Genomic DNA, 19526 nt, shown 5'->3' on the forward strand with positions numbered 1-19526 from the left:
AGAAATGGATATGTAGAGTGGGTAGAAGATGGTTGTGGGGAAGAAATAAACAAAACACCGTCTTCCAAAACTCATTTTTTGGGGGTCATTCTTTAGAAAGATAATTAACTTCTTCAACAGCCCCCAAACACAGAATTAAGTTGATAACATCTTGAAAAGCAAAGCAAAATGCAACACTGTCTGTGAAAGAAAAAGAGCCTTCACATACCGGAATACAACCAATTTCTTTCAAATGAGGAGGAAAGCCCTACAGAGAGAAATAAAAGTGAGGAATGGTGAATTCTGTAACACTTGCCAGACCAATGAGCTTCATCAATTAATCACAGCAAAATAATCACCACCTACATTAAAGAATAATACATGAAAAGGACAGGGCATAGCTTTAACTTATTCAGAAAGGGCTGACTCCCTAATCCCTCTGAGTCTTGACATGTTAACTGGGTAGCGACTAATTAGATGTCAAAAATTCATAAGCACTCTTTAATATTGCATATATCTGCAGCAGACATTTCAATATGAGAGCTGTATACACAGAGAAGTCACTATAGCATTAAAACACAGCAGGGTGGGAGGAATAAAAGGAAAACAATAAAAACAATGGCCCTTAAAAACCCCAGAGAATACCTCCTTTGGATGTGTGTGCTCTCTTATTCAGAAAAGGTATCACCCTAATAAGAATTACAGGGGGAAAGGCGGGGGGGAGATCTCCCTGTTCCATGCTGTATGGACGAAAAGAGGGAGAAAAGACTGACTTATCAAAGGAACTGCCAGGTAAATAGGAATTTACTATGCATGCACAATGAATATTACACAGTGCCTTGACACAGGGTGATAATGAAAGACATGCTATTGTGGTATCCATCGGGGGAATTCCCCCCCCCCCTTCATTCTTCCTTTCCTTGTCTCTCTTGAGCAAAGAAGCAGTGATGTTCCTTGGCAGCAGCCTCCTGTTTCAAGCCATTTCACATAATACAGGAAGAACCCGAAGTTTAGTGTATTAAGTAACTGAGTTAGTTTTCTCTCGCTGTGGTGATCTATACAGAGCTTGTGAGTAAGCAATATATTTCAAATAGAGGATGCAATAATTTGTATGTTTTTTTAAAAAGTCTTTTATTTTAAAAAATCTGTTTGAAAAAGAATTACTGGGGTGTGCTTTACATTAGAAGGCTGCCAAATTGCAAGAAACGCATCATATAATGCACTATTTTATGTCTCAAATCCTTTAATTGCTGTTCTTAGAAATGACAATTGGCTCTCCGGTTTACAATACAGAATTGCCATTTTATCATTTGACTCAAAGCATTTGTTGTATGGGGGTGATTTTATATATGCGCCTGTGCGTGCGTGCGCACACACACACATACACATGATTCACTTCTTCTATTGCTAAAAAAAAGTTAGACTGATCTTACTTTTGGAATTCTACTAACAAGTTTCCCATTCTCCAGACACCGAAAATAAACACATAATATGGGGGAAGTAATTTATAATCCTTATAGCCTAATCACAACAATTTTTACTCAGAAGGAATGATCTGTTAACTTCTACAGGACTTACTTCTAAGACAGAAAGGTTGAGATTGCAGCCTTAATTATGATTGCATAAATGTAGCATTATTGCAAATTAACCATGCCCCTTTTAAAATGTTGCATCTTCAAGACAATATCTTGAAATTGACCTCCAGTGTGAAAATGCTGTTTGTTACATTTCAGCGGAGTAGCATCTTATAGAGACAATGGAGTTCTAATTGTATGGCATTTGTGCATGCGTAATAACGAGGTACCAGCTGATTAGTGCCTTCATATTCAGACATTCCTCCATGTGATGTCAAATCACTAAATGATGAATCACAGGCGTGACAATGAGGTCTGATTTAATGATCCCTGACTGCATTAAACATACACATACAACCAATGGTCAATCTTTTTATCTGGTTATCTGGGGCCATTGTTTTGAAAATTCACCCCATTAACTCTCCCCCAAATTCCTCTTTTTATGACCAATCTTGAAATCGGAACCAACTGAATGCCTTTTGCTGTTGCTGGTTCTTTCTTTTCTTTTTTAATTTGCACCTCTTTCTCCAATTAATAAACATGTTTGTGAGTATTTCTGCCCCCCCCAGCCGTGCTAGACAATGTCCAAAGAAGTCCCCCCCCCAGAATAAGTTTCAGAGATGTAATGTATCAGAGTTTCCAATCATTTCTCTCACCCCACCCGCACTGCAAAAGCCTTTAAACTGCACCACTTTATGACTGTTTAATAGTAATGCAAATTTTAATGTGATATCACTAAACTCTCTCCACAAAAGGGTTTGCTTTGCAAATTAGAACACATTTATGAAGACTGTGCATACATTTTGTATATGCCTTTGATACACTGCAGTGGTAGGTTCTGAATAATGTTGATCCAAGTTTAATTTTTTTCTAGCCAGTTTTGCAAAACTGCGTGATTTATATAAGCTCTTGTCATTACTCCTTCCACCCACCCCCCATTGCTTTGGGAGTATAACCTTTTGGTGAAGGGGTGGCATAATATCTTGCATTTGCATATGCAGGTTTTCATAAGATTAGCTGTTCTGTACATTACATAAAAGTTGTTTGTCTTGTAAAAAAAAATAAAGAAATAAAAAGCCCAAAGACTCATAAATATTGCAAAATCCTTTTAAAGTGTTTCTTTAAAATTGGCCCTGGCTGGTTTTGTAATTTTTTTAAAAAAATTATAAACACATACCATATCAACACTGCAGTCTGCTTCATGAATTATTCTTAAATCCCAATATTTATAAAATAAAATACTTGTTTTTAAACAGTAATTGCAAAGAAGTTCATTCTAAGGACACTTGCACTTTGGGGGTTAGCTTGCAATGTACTTTTATTCAGTGTGTGTGTGTATAGTTCCTTTAACATGTGTGATTGTCATTGGCCATACAGGAGCATGGATGTAAGAAATTGGTTCTTGTGTTAACAGTTAATTTGCACTATTCCCCTGCAGTATTTCCATCACAGCCTCCTTCCTCCCATCATTTGTACATCTGAAATTGGAAGACTTTATCTTCCTAAACATGAGAAGACAAGAGATACCCTCTCCTCCCCGGCTCTTCATCCCATAAATATTCCAGGAATCATGTTGGGGCAAAAAGCTTGGAGGACTTAATAATGTCTTGGGACTTCCCCCGAGATTTTGCAAGGCATGTCCCAAATATGTGGCTTATTTTCAGTCAGGTCTGAGCCATCTGATCTCAAACTTGGAATGGGCTCAGTAATGATAACAAATCATAACCCCAAACAAACTCTGCACATCTGGGCTGTGGCACAGGGCTTCTAGGTCAGTTTGCATAGCTTGCTTTCTTATAAGCTTCACCCTGGCACCACTCTTTATAGCCATAGATCAGTATTTGTAACAGAATTTTCTTGGTGACATTTTGTCCAGCAAATCTCTCCCTGTGGGCTTCATGTAGGGTGGCCATGTGGCCTCAGTTAGAGAGGACAATCCTCTAGTTACAGAGCTGCAAGAGAACTGTTATTTATTTTGAAGGACCTTGAAGCTGTCATCAACAGCACCAGGAAAGCAGACTGAGCGAAGCATACAGGTAACCTGGACACAATTTTCCACACTATGGTGAGATGTATGGTGTTTTAATTATATTTTAATTAAATCTAGTAAAATTTAATGTTAATTATAAAATCTATTTAAATTATAATCATTATTTCTAATTCTACAACTGTAAATATAAATTAGCATATGCGCATTTTGTGCAAGTTGGTGCCCTTTTTGGTCCTCTTTTTTGAGGACAGTTCATAAGTGGCCACCCTTGCAGTAAATGCTGAAGGTTCATTCATGTATTTATTCTAAGACTGGGCCAAAATCCCCTCCCACCGTTTCCTGTAAATATATTCTCCCCTTCAGAAACAAGTAGGGATGGCGGAGAATTCCGCCATGGATTTCAGTGAGGCCGAATGTACTGGAATTCGGCCCCCCGAAATCCGTGGCGGAACAGCCTCCCACCCCCCACCGCTCGCGGATTCCCCCCCGGGACGAAGCTTACGTGGGGCGGATGTTCCGGCGGCGGCTGATCTTTTGACCGGCTGCCGCAGCCGCCATTTGCGCCTGCTGTTTGCCATGATAGGCTATATAAGTATTTACGTAGCCTATCACAGCAAGCAAAACAAAAAACAAAAAACCCCAGCATATGCAAATGGTGGCGGCTACGGCGGCCGCCATTTGTGTTCCCTATTTTTCGCCGTTTCTATTATGGTGGAAAAAAAAGGTTAACACAAATAGCGTAGTGGGCGCTATCTACGTTCCTTTTTTTTCACTGTAATAGCTTACATAAATATTTATGTAGGCTAAAACGGCAAAAAATAGGGAACGCAAATGGCGGCCGCCGTAGCTGCCGCCATTTGTGTATGCTGTTTGTTTGTTTTTTGCCTGCCATGATAGGCTACGTAAATACTTATGTAGCCTATCATGACAGCCTGGCTGGACGCAAATGGTGGCCACTACGGTGGCTGCCATTTGAGTCCGCACCAGCCAGTCCGCAGCTGGAACTCTGGCTGCGAACGGCCCTGGCCGGCTGCTCCGCAGAGCTGCTGTGGAGCAGAGCTGGCTGGGCAGGATTCCGGGGGGGAGGGACGGAGCGCCTCCCCCCCACACCGCAAATCACATCCACGAAAAGGTAAGTGACTTTCGTACATCCCTAGAAACAAGAGCTAATTTTCTTTTGATTTTATGGAGGGGAGAAGAGAACTTTCACTGAAATCTTACCGTGCATTATCTTTGCGAGATAGGCCAAGGGTTTTCCAGTTTTCCTTTGCTTTACAAACTTTTTTTAAAACTCCACTCTACTTACAGCAGTGGGAGGCTCTCTACACAGCTTCTCACTGGCTGCACTTCCCATAATGCCTTGGGATGTGACATGACATGGTGTCACTCCAAAGGCCTTCCAGGGAGTGCAGTCTGTGGGAATGTGCACATCGAGCCACTGTGAGCAGTACACACCTTTTTCAGAGTTAAAAAAAGGAACTGTATGTGTGAGGTGTGTGTGTGTGTGGGGGGGAAGCTCATAAGGATAAATGAAGTAAGTGGCAATCACCACCTCCACCAGAAATTTCAGAGAAAGCCCCCCCCCTCCCCATGCATCTTTTCGTGGTGTCATTTCACTCCCCTGCAACAAATAGTCAAAAATAATTGTTTGACAGTTTGCTCATGGCCCCAATTCATTCCTTCACTTTATTATGTATCCTGCCCTGTCCTAGAGACACACTGGGAAGCAATATAAGAAACAAAATACATTTGGTGTATTAAAATAATTCCTCCACTTAGGTCTTCCTTAGGTCTTCTTTATCTCTCCTTGACCTATGCTAGCAACAGTAATGGAGGACAAAATTTGGCAAACTGGGTTTCTTTCAACTGGGACAATACAATAAAATGCAATCTGCTTAGAAGGTTGCAGAGAATATGAAGTCAGAGTTTTCTGTGGGGTTGTTGTTGTTGTTGTTCAGTCGTTCAGTCATGTCCGACTCTTCGTGACCCCATGGACCATAGCACGCCAGGCCTTCCTGTCCTGCGTTCTCTCCCGGAGCGTGCTCAAGTTTCTGTGTGGAGTAACCCCCAAAAGTTAAGCTTGAGATCGGTATCTCCCTCAGTCGTTTGATTTAAGTACACAATGTTTTTAATCACTTCTGGAGGGTTGGTTGGTTTTACTGTCTTGCAGTAAAACCAACGAAGATGCTTGTGACACCTTAAAGATGGACAGATTTATTGGGGCATCATCTATTAGTCTTTAAAGTAGCGCAAGATTCGTTATTGGTTTTAATGTGACTCATGCTCACCTAAATTTATATTGCACCAATGTGAGACTAACTAGCAGCTAGCATACACATGATGCTTATCATGTGGACGTTGCCAGGGATGATGTCAGAGAATGGTACTCTCACCCCCCACCCCCCCACCCCACCCCGAGAGGCTATATGTTCTATTTTATAGAGAGGGAAGTTCTTTGTTTGAAGGTGTCCTCTATTTGAAGGGCTGTCTAGTTCAAGTCCAGTTTAAACATGAAGAACCATCAGAAGGGAGAGTTGGGGCCTGGACAGTGGAGGCTGGTGGCTCTGATTTCGGTGGGGCTGTGAATCCATTCTGCTTCAGTCAGAACCAGCCAGAACTCTAAAGGAGATGTCACAGGTGCTGAACCCTATCCCCAAAATAGGTTCAGCACTTTGGATAGCTCCTTTAGAGTTCTTGCTGGTTCTGACTGAAACCCAGCATGGATTCACAGTCTGACCAAAATTAGAGCCACCAGCCTGCACTGAGCCTGGATGATGCCTGTCAGCCATTATGTTGCCTGTCAGCCATGTGAACAGCTTTAAGAAGGACAGCCAATGTAGATCTCTCCTTTTCTCCTTGCAAAAGAGATAGTTGTGTTGTTTCGAATGTGTTTGAAACAACTTAGATTTAGATTTCCAAGTAAACCCATTAAAAGCTCGGAAGCACTGGCCATGCCTTTGCAAACTCCCTAGTTAGACAGTCTCTTCCCTTCAGCAATCTATGAGCATCTAGGGCAGGAAAATGTAAGGGGAGGGGACTCAATTTTTAGGGTGAGGAGTCGTTATGGGAGCGGGGATAATGGCAGGGCCCAGCTTCAGTACTGCAGTGGGCCTTGTAGCTTATAGGCAGGATTTGATTAGAAGTAGCCTGGAAGGGCTTGGGCCTATTCAGTTTCTGGAATGTCAGAGTCTGTGTGAGCTTCTTTCTCTCAGTGTCCTCAGAGCAGAGCCAGGGGGAGTCATCCAACTCCCTGTCCACCCACTGGTCTGGCCTTGGCAGACAGGGAGGCTGGCAGCTGTCTGTGAGAACCTGACAGAGGTGGGGTGGGGTTTGAAGAAGGGTTGCCCAGGTTGAAGCATCACTGTTGGAGGGCTGAGCAGTGCTGCCCTGTTTACACAGGGGCCTTGCTGAAAGGCTAAAGGCCCTTGTCTGTCAAGGGATCTGGAGGGGGTGTCCTACAGTCACATCTTCCCTTTTAAGCTGATGCAAAGGCGAAGAGCCTTTGCTAGGAACATCTCATCTTCATTGCCCGACGCCTTCTCTGTTTGGATCCATTATCGTCTGGGCTTTCGGAGGCACTCTACACATGGATTGGAACTTTGGATTGTTAAGGACATGCCATGAAATTTCTGTGAGGCTTTTCATAGCCTTGAACTCTCGTTGCTGTGGATGGCGTGTGTCTGTTTGTCATCAGCTCAGCGTACTGGCAGGCTGGGTTTGATCTACAACTTTTGGACTTTCTTCTGCCTGGATGCATGCAGTGTGGAGTTACCAATACGAAAGTGGTGGCACGGAACTCCTTGCATGTCTGGGGTTTACCCTTCCTTTGATCTTGATAGACCTTGACCATGTAGCCTGGAGTGACCAACAAAAGATCCAAAGTTGGACTCTCTATGGGTGTGGTTTGTTTGGGCCCTTCAAGAAGTTATCCCTTGACTGCCTGATGGGTTCATTCCAGGAATCATTCCCTTTCCATGTCCAGGGTTGGAACCCTGTGAAAGGAGTGCCTAAGTTAGGTACCCAGGAATCCAGAGTCCCTTCCCTTGTGTTCAGAACCATGGAGAATGACAACAAGGGAACCACGTTGATGAGGATCTCAGTCATGGTAGTAGTGTTTAGCTTTGGACTCTTCTGAAATTACATGGAACCTATAGCTACTGAACATCACCTATATGATTTCTGAAGAGTGTAACCATTAAACTTTTGCTGTGGGATTTCCTGAAATAAATAAATGTCACTGATTTGGGTGTCTGATGTCAGATTGCCTGAGTGCTGGGGGGATCAGGAAGCCTGACACATTAGCACCCAGACAGCAGAATGAGCAGGCCCAGAGGTTACCTGGCCACAGCCTTTCCCACTATGGTAATTGTCTTTCTGTTTAAATTATAAGCGTTATTTTTAAATGTGCATCTCTACATATACATTAGCATATGCAAACTTTATGCCAATCTGAATCCTCTTTGTCCTTTCTTTGGGTGATGGGTTTCCTCTTTTAGGGTGATGTGGAAGTAGCTACACAAGGGCCCTCCGCTGCTGCCCCTCAGAGCCTCCTGGCCCTGTTGGTTGTCCTCCTTGCTGTCGCTGACAGTTCGCCTGATCACTCGAAGTGCACAAATGATGACACAATTAGATGGAACAGTATCCCGCCCATGCCTTGTACTTCTTCTGGGCAGTTGAGTGGATTGGGCTCCAGAAGCAGAAAGTGAAGGCAAGGGAATAGGCAGCAGTGACAGTGGTAAAGAAGAGAGAGACCCACCAATGGCTTGTTGCCAGAAGGCACTCCAGAACGTAGAACCATCTCCAGAGGTTGCTTAAATTGGGCTCTCTGCAATGCCTCCAAGAAGTAGCACCATTCTCCATATAATTTTCTTCTGATACATCCCATGGACAGTCGCCCTGACTGTGCTGCATGTCCCTAGTGAAAGCTTGTGCACAAGCAGAAACCTTGCCTTTCGTGGTCTTTGGGGTCCAGTGTTTACAGACAGTGCCTCTCGGGACACTTGCTTGCTCTTCTTACCATTACAGTGGGGTGGTGGTGGGGAGACACCACATAATGGCTGCTCCAAGTGATCTCCACCCAACCTACAGGAAGGATGGGGTGGGGAAATCCACTTCCATCAGTGCAGTTGATTAAGCATAAATCTGGATCCAACCCATAAACAGGACCTTAATCTGGATCTGGATCCAACCCATAAACAGGACCTGAAACAGGACCTTAAAACAACTACAGCATTATTATTTCAGACATGGATGCAGTGCATGGACAGGGAATAAATCTGCTTTCTTATTTTAGAATGTTGCTCTTCATGTAAACATTTAGAACTGAGCGACAATGGCCTTTCAAAATTCCCCACCCTATTTGCAGGCAGACTATTTCACCAAATATTATCCAGGATGAGGAGAATATGCAGTAAAATTAAAGTACTGTTTTCCTAGATATCTTCTGGGATGGATGATTTCTCTAACACTTTCTTAGCAGCTGCCCACCAACAGCAATGTATTTTCTTTTCTACTTTCTTGTCTGCTATTTTGCACCCCTACCATGCCCTAGACCTTGCATTGTTCTGGAACATGGTGGAGAAAAGAAAATATGAAGAATATTCTCTTTTTCTGGGAAAGGGTGAAAAAGAAAATTATCAGGAAAAAAATATTTGGAGAAATTTTGGCTCAGCTCTGAACTATGTACAATATTGTACAGTGAAATATGTGGTGACTTCTTTTTGGTATGAGTTGGTGCATTACACCCTGTCAGATGCAGAGAAGTCCTCAGATTGGTTTGCTAATCTTTCCAATTACTGTAGAAGGGAAATGCAAGCTCAGAAAACAAAGAAAGGGGGGAGGGCATGGTAGGGCTGTGGCTGAAGACCCAAGAGTTTCCCCAGCCAGTGCCCAGAAGAATCTGGAAGACTGGAACTGGTTTCATGTAAGAAGTGTAAAATAATTTACCTTTGGGGTATAAAGACAAAGAGGGGGAGGGAGAGAGAGAGAGAGAGAGAGAGAGAGAGAATTATTATATATAACACTAATTAAGCTCAGACAAGCATCTGAGGAAGTATTGCATCCTTTCCATGATCTTTTAGTAGTCAGATTAATGAAGGTTCCACAGTCTCATCCACTGCCCTGGCCTGGTGTCATGTTTTGGCCCATGCCTGGGGAGAGCACTGCCTCCCCTCCACCTATTATTGTGAAGAGAAAGCTGCAAAGAGGAGATGTGGAGGGCCACCCACTGAGGCCCTGGCAAGCAGTGCTGCCTGATGATGCCAGAGGAGTGGTACCTCAGTGGCAGAGCACATGCTTTGCATGCAGAAGTTCCCAGGTTCAAACCCTGGCATCTCCAAGGAGGGCTAGGAAAAGCCCTGGACAGCAGCTGTCAGTCAGTGTTGTCAATACTGGAGTAGATGGACTCAGTCTGATGGTCTAAGTATAAGGCAGCTTCCTATGTGTCACTGGATTGTTTAGCTTGGGAAAAAGGAGGGTAAAGGGAGACATGATAGAGGTATACAAAATTATGCATGGTGTGGAGAATGTGGATAGGGAGACTTTTTGCTCTCTTTCTCTCATAATACTAGAACCCAGGGTCATCCCATGCTGATTAGTAGTGGTGGCCACCAAATTGGATGGCTTTAAAAGGGAGTTAGACAAATTCCTGGAGGAGAAGGCTATCAATGGCTACTAGTCCTGATGGCTAGGTGCTTCCTCCGGTACCAGAGGAAGTATGACTATGTATGCCAGTTGCTGGGGAACATGGATGAGAGGGTGCTGTTCCCAGTCAACAGCTGGTTGGCCACTGTGTGAACAGAATACTGGATTAGATGGATGCTTGGTCTGATCCAGCATGTCTCTTCTTACGTTCTTATGTACTTATTTTGGCTGAAGTGGTAACCAGTTGCAGACTACCTCTGTCTGTCGGTCAGTCGGTCTGTCTGTCTCTGTCTCTGTCTCTCTGTCTCTCTGTCTCTCTCTCTCTCTCTCTCTCTCTCTCTCTCACACACACACACACACACACACACACACACACAAATACACAGAGAGAGAGAGAGAGAGAGAGCGAGAGAGAGAGAGAGAGAGAGCTTTCTATTGCCCTACAGTCTCTGGGAATGACCTGCCCACCTTTAGTCACCAATCATGGTTGGGGACCCATGCGCAGTTGCACGTTCTGCCTCCACACATGGAGGGCTGAATTATATCCTCAGTAACTAAAAGACAGAGAGATACAGTGATTTAAAAATACTGGGAGAAAGTTAAGCAAATTGAGTACCAGTAAAAATGATTGGTGCTGGGGTGGTGGAGAATGTAACTGAAATTGTTGAGAAAATCCAAGAGGAACAAATGAAATGGGCAGAATGCACCACGAAAAGGACAAATAACAGATGGACAAGCATAATTCAAAAGCAAATGCCAAATATTAGAAGGAACAACAGAGTTGGCTAACATATTGGCACAAAAGCAAAATAGATTCGGAAGACCAGCAAAATTATATAAAGCCCCTCCAGGGGGAAGAGAAGAACCCGACTTTAATGTTTCCCTCTTTCTGGAACCTTCCCCCATCTTTTTAAAAAATCCCCCATCTATTAAACATCCTTCTTTCCTCGCCCCCATGCCTTGATTATTTGAGACTGTAAACAATAGAACAGAAATTATTCATTAGCAATAGTATCAGCAGCATCCATTTCTGAAATAAGGAGTAAGTGAAAGCCAGCAATGACTATGGGCCAAAATGGCCAACCAGTGGACCCAAGAACATCCTGATGGATTAATAATACAGCCCTGGATACAATACTTTGAGATTACCAGGTAACTATGGGGAGGTTGTCTCTGCTGAGGACTTTCAGCTGGCACATCAGTCTTATCTATTTGGTAGAAGGCACTCCATGGCACCTGGGTCTTTGGTGGCAAAGCAGGATCCCCAGAGTGCAAATCTGTGTCAAGGGCTCCTTAGAGGACTCTCTCAGTCTAATCCAGTAGCTAAGTCCAGACACAGACAAAGGGATTCCTTTCAAAGCTTTATTCTTCTTTTATAACTTAACAACTCTACTGTTTGCAACTAGATCTGAGCAGCACAGTACCTATGCCCTAAGTTGGAACAGTTGGTCCCCGTTTGAAAGGGAATTACTGGCAGACCCCTGAACTTAAGGACTAGGGAGAGTCCCTCCCCTTTTCCATTGGATCCTCTGGGCGCAGCCGTTGTTTGCGTGCCAACTGGGCACTACGCCTCCTTTCTGCGCCCTCCATTTGGCGCCGTTCTCTGTGTCGGCGTTGCGCGTCCACCAAGTCTGCTATCCGCGCTCGGTCACTCCCTGGACTGCTATCTAAGCTAGGAATGCTGGTGGGAGGAATCTCCGTCAGCTGTTGGCCCTGGGAAAGAGGAGCGCGCTCCTCTCCCAGGAGCGACTGCTCTTCCTCAGAATCAGAACTACTCTGGGATTCTATGGGCTCATTGTCACCCTGACAATCTGTTCCTTTAGGGGTTGCACAACTCCATCCAGAACAGGTTGGACACCAGCTCCCTCAACATGGTGACACTGCTTTTATGCTGCCATGACTGAACTTCAGTTAACTGGCCCTCATCCAGTCCATTACTGACCCCAAGCAGTTTTAGCACTTCTGCCTAGGGATGGCGGAGTATTTCTCCCCGAATCTTTGGGGGGCCAAGTGCCAACGCATTCGGCCCCCCGAAATCGGCGGTGAAATTCTCCGCCACCACCCGCCCCCCCCCCGGGATGGGACTTACCTTTGGCGAATGTCCCTCCCAGCGGCAGGTCCCGGCAGCGGTTCGTTGGCCTTTCGTTGGGGGCAGGGGCGGCAGCTGGTCTTCCAACCGGCTGCTGCCACCACCATTAGAAAGTGTAAAAAACAAAACAAAACCCATGATAGGCTACGTAACGATTAACGTAGCCTATCACGGCTAGATTTCCAAAGTCAGCCATGATAGGCTACGTAAATCGTTACGTAGCCTATCACGGGTGACTTTGAAAAAAAAGGGGAAAAAAGCGCGTACGCAAATGGCGGTGGCCTATGGGCGCTGCCATTTGCGTTCCTTATTTGGTCCCGGTGGTCTACGTAAAGATTTACATAGACTACGCCGTAGTCTACGTAAATCTTTACGTAGACTACCGGGACCAAATAAGGAACGCAAATGGCGGTGCCCATAGACCGCCACCATTTGCGTACGCACTTTTTTTTTTTTCAAAGTCAGCCGTGATAGGCTACATAACGATTAACGTAGCCTATCACGGCTGACTTTGGAAATCTAGCCGTGATAGGCTACGTTAATCGTTACGTAGCCTATCATGGGTTTTTTTTGTTTTTGTTTTGTTTTAACACTTTGTTTCGCGGCCGGGGAGATGGGGCGCTTCTCCCCGGCCTGAATTTTGGCCGGGCGAGGCGTGAAGCCTCCCCCCCCGGCCTGAATTTCGGCCGGGCGAGGCGGGACGGCTCCCCCCCCTCGCCTGAACTTCAGGGGGAGAAGCGGGACGGCTCCCCCCCACCACGAAGCACCCCTGCGAAAAGGTAAGTGACTTTCGTACATCCCTAGTTCCGCCTCCTCATCCAGATCAGATGTAAAAGAGAAATAGAGCTGGGTGCCCTCCAGTGGAGGATGGTGGCTCCAGTTTTGGAGAGGCTGTGGATCCATTCTGGGTTTCAGTCAGAACCAGCCAGAACTCTACAGGAGCTATCCAAGGTGCTGGGCCTATTTTGGGGCTAGGGTTCAGCACCTTGGATGGCACCTTTAGAGTTCTGGCTGGTTCTAACTAAAACCCAGAATGGAATCACCACCCTTCAAAATTGGAACCACCAGGCTCCACTGGTGCCATCAGCATACTGATGACACACCCAGCTCCAAAACCCCAGTTGACCTCACTCAGCAGTTCCATGGAGAAGCAAAGAAGCATGGAAGACCAGATGAAATCTCATGGGCCTCTGTCCGGTAAATGCCAAGGAGCCAAGCAATAGTTATTCACCACTACTTTGTGGAATTAGCCCTTTAGGTAGGAACCATCTGCATCTCAACGTGTACTGACTATCCAGAAGGATCACATGGATGACGTTTATCACTGAAAAATCAACTGAGAGGTCCAGGATAAAGCAGGATTGCATTTCCTTATTCTGTCATGAGTCTGTCTTTATACAGGATTAATATCTATAGGATCTAGTCCTATAGGGTCTTGAGCTTGCTTTCCCAATCCCCCCCATTGCAACATTGAGCACCACCACTAATACCTGCTCTCATCTTTTTTTCTTTTTTTTTTAAGAAACAACATGAAGTGCAGCAAGTTCAAGCAAGATTATTAGGTACTATTTGAAATAATAAAACATAACGTATTCAGTAGGTGCTGGTACAGTTTTTAAGTTGTGCCATGTACAAATGTAACACCAAGCGGTTCCAGAAACAAGAACACAAACATACAGGGTCCCCTTCTTCTTCCCACTTCACTCTTGAGGATTTCTGGATGCCTTTGGAGATGAACATTGAATGCCGCAAGTGAGTAATAATATGCAGCACTGAAGAAGAGATCAGCTCATTTTTTGTGTGTGTTGTTGTCGTTAAAAATGTAGCAGATTTCCTGCTGACCCTGTCAACAACTCTGAGAAGCTAATTTGCTAGCTCAATGACTCATCATCGGTTCAGCTTACACGGAGCTGACAAAGGTCAACCATGTAAAGAAAGTATTTGGTTTCGATACTTAGATCAAGGAGCTGCAATACTTTCTATGATTCTATGATTGATTTCATGTAAATTTGCCTAATTGCATAACTAAACTGAACAGTGAGAATAGATGCCCCTGTCACTTTGCTTTCAGTTACACTGGAGAATCATTATGTTGCTTTCATAAAAGCAGCCCTGACCCGTTTGGACCGTTTACAGCAGAAACACAACTTTGAACAAGGCCGTGATGTGGTTCCCACTTGGACTATGCTGGTCAGGGTGAAGAGATGCTCTTTCTAGGTAGTTTTGGGCCTCACCTGTGCTGCCAGGGGTCACTGTTTTTCTAGGTCTTGTTGCCATGGGGAAAGGAGTAGAGATGGGAGGAGGGCTGGACTTTAGGTTTCCATGTAATTGCACAGAATGCTGCTTAAGAGAGGGCAGCTTGACAGGAAGTGGCTGTGAAGAAGCCCACATGAAAATTTCAGTTCATCATTCTCCACAGGAGTTATTGTGAAGGGAACAAATGCAACCTAAGAGATGGAGAAATGTCAAAAGGACCCAGTGGACAAAAACTCCCATGTGAAATACAAGGAAAAAAAGCATGTGCGAGGCTTTTTCCCTTGCAGACATTTAAGTCTGGTACCGCTACAGGTGCCCCTGTTTTCAAATTGTGCGAGCAGAGAATTTGGCAAGAGTCAGATTGGGAAGCTCACAAATGATGGCATTGCCCTATTGTCGTTTCACAAAATTTTGTACTCAGCAGAATATTGCTGAATATCTGAATAGGAAGGTTCCATTTACATGATGATGGTGATGATGATGATGTGCAACAAGAACATAAAAAGAGCCCTGCTGGATCAGACCAAGGGTCCACCCAGTCCAACATTCTGTTCATACAGTGGCCAACTAGCTGTCAACCAGGAAACCACAAGCAGGACATGAGTGCAATAACACCCTCCTACCCATGTTCCCCAGCAACTGGTGTACATACACCTCCCACCTCTTGTTTTGAAGGTAGCACATAGCCATCAAGCCTAGTAGCCATTGATAGCCTTCTCCTCCAGGAATTTGTCTAACCCCCCTTTAAAGCCATCCAAGTTGGTGTCCATCACTACATCCTGTGGTACTGAATTCCATAGTTTAACTATGCGCAGTGTGAAGGACTCCTTCCTTTTATCTGTCCTGAATTTCCCACCAATCAGCTTCATGGGCTGCCCCTGGATTCTGAGAGAGCGAGCAAAAAGTCTCCCTATCCACATTCTCCATACCATGTATAATTTTGTAGTACTCCTTCATATCTCTCCTTCATACCCTCCCTTTTTCCAAGCTAAACAATCCCAGCTGTTGTAACCTTCCCTCATAGGGGTGATGCTTCAGCCCCTTGATTATTTTAGTTGTCCTTTTCTGCACTTTTTCCAGCTCTACAACATCCTTTTCTAAGTGTTGCCATGTGGAGCACTCAAGTTCCAGATTCCAGCCAGCCATGCCTTTTTCCAGGTTATTCCATTCCATGCTGGGTTTCATCCCAACCCCAATAGTCAGCCACCATTCTATGCCCACTGGGCATGCTCACTCCTCACTGGAGCTTCCATTTGGCTCTGATGGGATAAACGGGATTCCATGGTTGGAGCTGGGTCAATCAGGTAGGTGGAAGTTTGGCTGAGTGGAACAGTAGCAACTGAAAGCACAAGCTCATTGCAATCATGGTATTTATAGCACACACACACATACAACGCACACAAACACACGCACTAGGGTGGCCACTTGTGCATCACCAAAAAAAAAGAGGACAGAAGAGGATGCTCATCTGCATATAATTTGCATATGTTAATGTATATGTATAGATACAAATTTAGAAATGATTAGAAATACAGTACATTTCAGCATAGCATGGAAGACTGTGACCAGGTGACTTATGTGCCTTGCTCAGTTTGCTGTCTAGGTGCGATTGATGGGCAACTTCAAGGCCCAGCATTTCCTTTAGATGGTTCTTTTGGACTTGGACTGGACAGCCCTCCAAATAGAGGGCACCATCAAAATAGAGAACCATCAGCCCTTCAAACAGAGACTTGTCCTCTTAAAGAGGACATATTGCCACAGTACCATTCATACACATCCACTTAACAAATGAATAAATGAAAGGCATTTCGTAAGTCTTGCTGAAATGTCAACCAAATTGTTTTCCCCACAACCCAAAATAGTGGGAGGAAAATGTGCAAATAAAAATAGATGGACAATGACATTTATTTCCCAACCCTTTTCTATGTCTTCCCTTTGAACCCATGCAAATCCTATGGATCTTAAGTTTATCATCCCCCCGCCCCCCCCCCCCAAATTTGGTTCATTCTTTATTGCATTTGACAACAAAGAAAATTGTAGCCAGCTCTCCACAGGAAAAAAAAGAAAAAGAAAAGAAGGGGGGGATACGTTTCCAGACAAAGGGAAGCAAGTCTCTTTTGTGGGGAAAAAAAGGAACAGAAAATATGTTTCTTTATAAAGATCAGTCAGATAGCTGAATATTTTAGTATGGGAAGAGTTAAACCTCGCTGAGAATGCCAGACATACCTATATTCATTCCTTTTTGAATAAAGTGACAAATTCCCATTCTTAGTCACTGGAGCACAAAATTAGCCCTGTGCTGCAGTGAAAGGTCAATACAGAAAGAAATAAACAAGAGGTGAGAGGTCATGACCTGAGTATGGAACAATAGAAATGGCTAAACAAAAAAAAAATAATTTTACTATATGTTGTGGTTTTCCTTTCTAGCTTCCATATAAAATATCCACACAACACAAAATGGTTGCTTCAAAGTTTTAAGCAGGGGTTCTCAAACAAACAAACAAACAACAACAATGATAATAATGACCAAACTGCATCGATGTGGATGGCAACTCTAAAACTTAGGCCCAGTTCATATTTAATGCTGGGAATGGCACTGCCATGGAGTAGTGGAGGGGTGGCACAACTTCCTTTCCTCCACCATGAGCTCATTGTTTGAGCCCCTGACTGTATGACGGCCCAGTTTACATAGTCTTTCTCCACTTTTTCAGGGGGGTGGGGTGGGGGTGGACATACATACAGCACACAGTTAAACTATGGAATTTGCTACCACAATATTTGATGATGGCCGCTAGCTTAGACAACTTTAAAAGAGGAATTTGACAAATTCATTGAGGACAAAGCTATCAATGTCCACTAATCATGATGGCTATTATGATAGCTTGTATTCCGAAGCACCATGCCTCAGAATACAAGTTGCTCTTGTGACATGATTGTAGGTTTCCTGGGGGCACATGGATGGCCATTATAGGAAGCAGGATGCTGGACGTTGGTCTGATCCAGCAAGGCTCTTCTTATGAACTGAGTGCCCATAGGATCAACAATGCCCACTCAGTTTAAACTGGGCGTAGGGTGGTCGTGTCCTCTTTTACAGAGACCTGTCCTCTGTTTGAAGGGCTGCCAGTGGACTGTCCCTAGTTTTGAAGGCACCCTTCATTTGAAGGGCTGTCCAAGTTCAATTTAAAGATAAGGAACCATCAGAAGGAAGAACTAAATGGCCTTGAAGTTACCCATCAAGGACAGCAGACTGAGCAAGGCACACAGGTCACCTGGTCACAGTCTTCTACACTATGGTGAGATTTCTATTTAAATTATAATAATTATTGCTAAATTTACATCTCTCTCTCTTTCTCTCTGCAAATTAGCATATGCAAATTTTATGTAAATCAGTGTCTTCTTTTATGTTGAAAAACCTTTTTCTTTTTTTTTCTTTTTTTTTGGGGGGGGGTGCAATCCACAACTGGCGACCCTATCTACCTAGTTGCTAGGAGGGTTTTATGCTGCACTCCCACATAATGCTGCAGAGATGCCCTTAGCTGAATAATTTTGCAGAACACCGTTCTGGTCTGCTGCTTCTTTGAAGATCACCCCATTTTCTTACTTTACCATTTTTGGGGGTGGGTATTAAATTACCTGTTCATTATTTTTATGTCCATATTCCAGGCGGTCTACCCATAATAAGTGGAAAAGTTATTCTTGACAAAAGTTTGCCCTTCCCTTCCTTCTTTTCCGAGGTCTGGAGACATCCAGGTTGAAAATCCATGCTTGAAAAGATGCCCACTGAATGACCTTGGGCCAGTCATAGTCTCTTAGCCTAAGCTACCTCACAGGGTAGCTGTGGGGATAAAATGGAGTAACTCCCAAGCTTGTTGCCATGTGCTGCTTGGAGGAAGGGTGGGTTATTATGTGAGAATTAAACACACCATCCAATGGACCAAATGGCACATGTAGTAAAGGAAATGCCTGCTTTAATGGAGTGGTAAAAAATCAAGGACATTGAACCGCCATGGATGGATGCTGCATTGATTTATATAATATTGGACTTTCTATGAAAATTCACTCATAAAAGGCTGCAGACACAGTTGTTTTCTGTCCAGTTAAGGACAGTTTATTGTTCAGGTACCAGATGCAGCTGGGTGAAGACAACATTTGCCTTTAACATTGAACTGTGTTGTCTTCATTATAGAGAGCAAGTCTTTGGGAGACTTATACTGCCCCATGATAAACACAATCCCCAACAGCAAGTCAACTCAACTTAATTAAATGGCACCAGCAGGTAAACTAGAGGCTCGCCATTTGTCCTTTTCATGTTTCTGGTCCCAATGCATTAACATTGCTTCAGTGGTTGAGTCTTGTTCTTTTATTCTAAAAGGGATGTTTGCCTTCTGCTAGCCTGCCTCCCTTTGCCTCATAGGATTTGCTTGTGCTTTGGGCTTCATATGCTTCACATTAGCAGCAGCAGCATTTTACAGCTTTTGTGCCAATTGGCTCTCTGCATTTCAGCAGGTTGAGACTGTATTAGGCCAACAGCACCAAACAGTTGCCCAGATGACTTAACCATGAAACCTCAGATTACTAACAATACCAGGAAAATGTCCAGGCCACACCAGGACTCTTATCTCACATGTCTAGAGGCCTCTGAACAAATCTTGGGGGTCTTTGCAAATATAATATGGAGGGGGTTGTGGAAACCATTCTGCTTTCCTGCAAAGTGGACTGGAGTTTTGTTGGAGGGAAAGGAAATCTGCTAAAGTTTCATCAAAACTTTTTAAAGTACATCTAATGAGTTCCACTCATTCACTCTTCCTTTCATGCATGCAGATGATGGACAATATTTATGTATTTAAGGTTATTTTAGGCCCTCTCAAGTGGAACCCCCACAAGACCGAGTGCAAGATAAAACCTAAACAAAATGGATACATTAAAAACCACTAACAACACATATTTATTAAAAAAAAATCCATAAAAGTAAATTACCAATAAAAATGAATAAAAA

The 19526-nt window shown here is 43.9% G+C and overlaps 1 long non-coding RNA gene across 1 annotated transcript in view; it reads right to left on the reverse strand.

Moving 5' to 3' along the window:
• The window catches only part of LOC146357049 (uncharacterized), a 58397-nt gene that overhangs the window by 2505 nt on the left and 36366 nt on the right, over positions 1 to 19526 (reverse strand). Inside the window, exon 3 of the long non-coding RNA XR_014786569.1 lies at positions 209 to 247. This is a non-coding gene — a long non-coding RNA (uncharacterized LOC146357049). The remainder of the gene's footprint in view (positions 1 to 208; positions 248 to 19526) is intronic.

The sequence above is a fragment of the Heloderma suspectum genome, chromosome 1 (assembly GCF_057233095.1).
Source record: "Heloderma suspectum isolate Gila_16-S chromosome 1, 16-S_ref, whole genome shotgun sequence".
NCBI lineage: Eukaryota > Metazoa > Chordata > Lepidosauria > Squamata > Helodermatidae > Heloderma > Heloderma suspectum.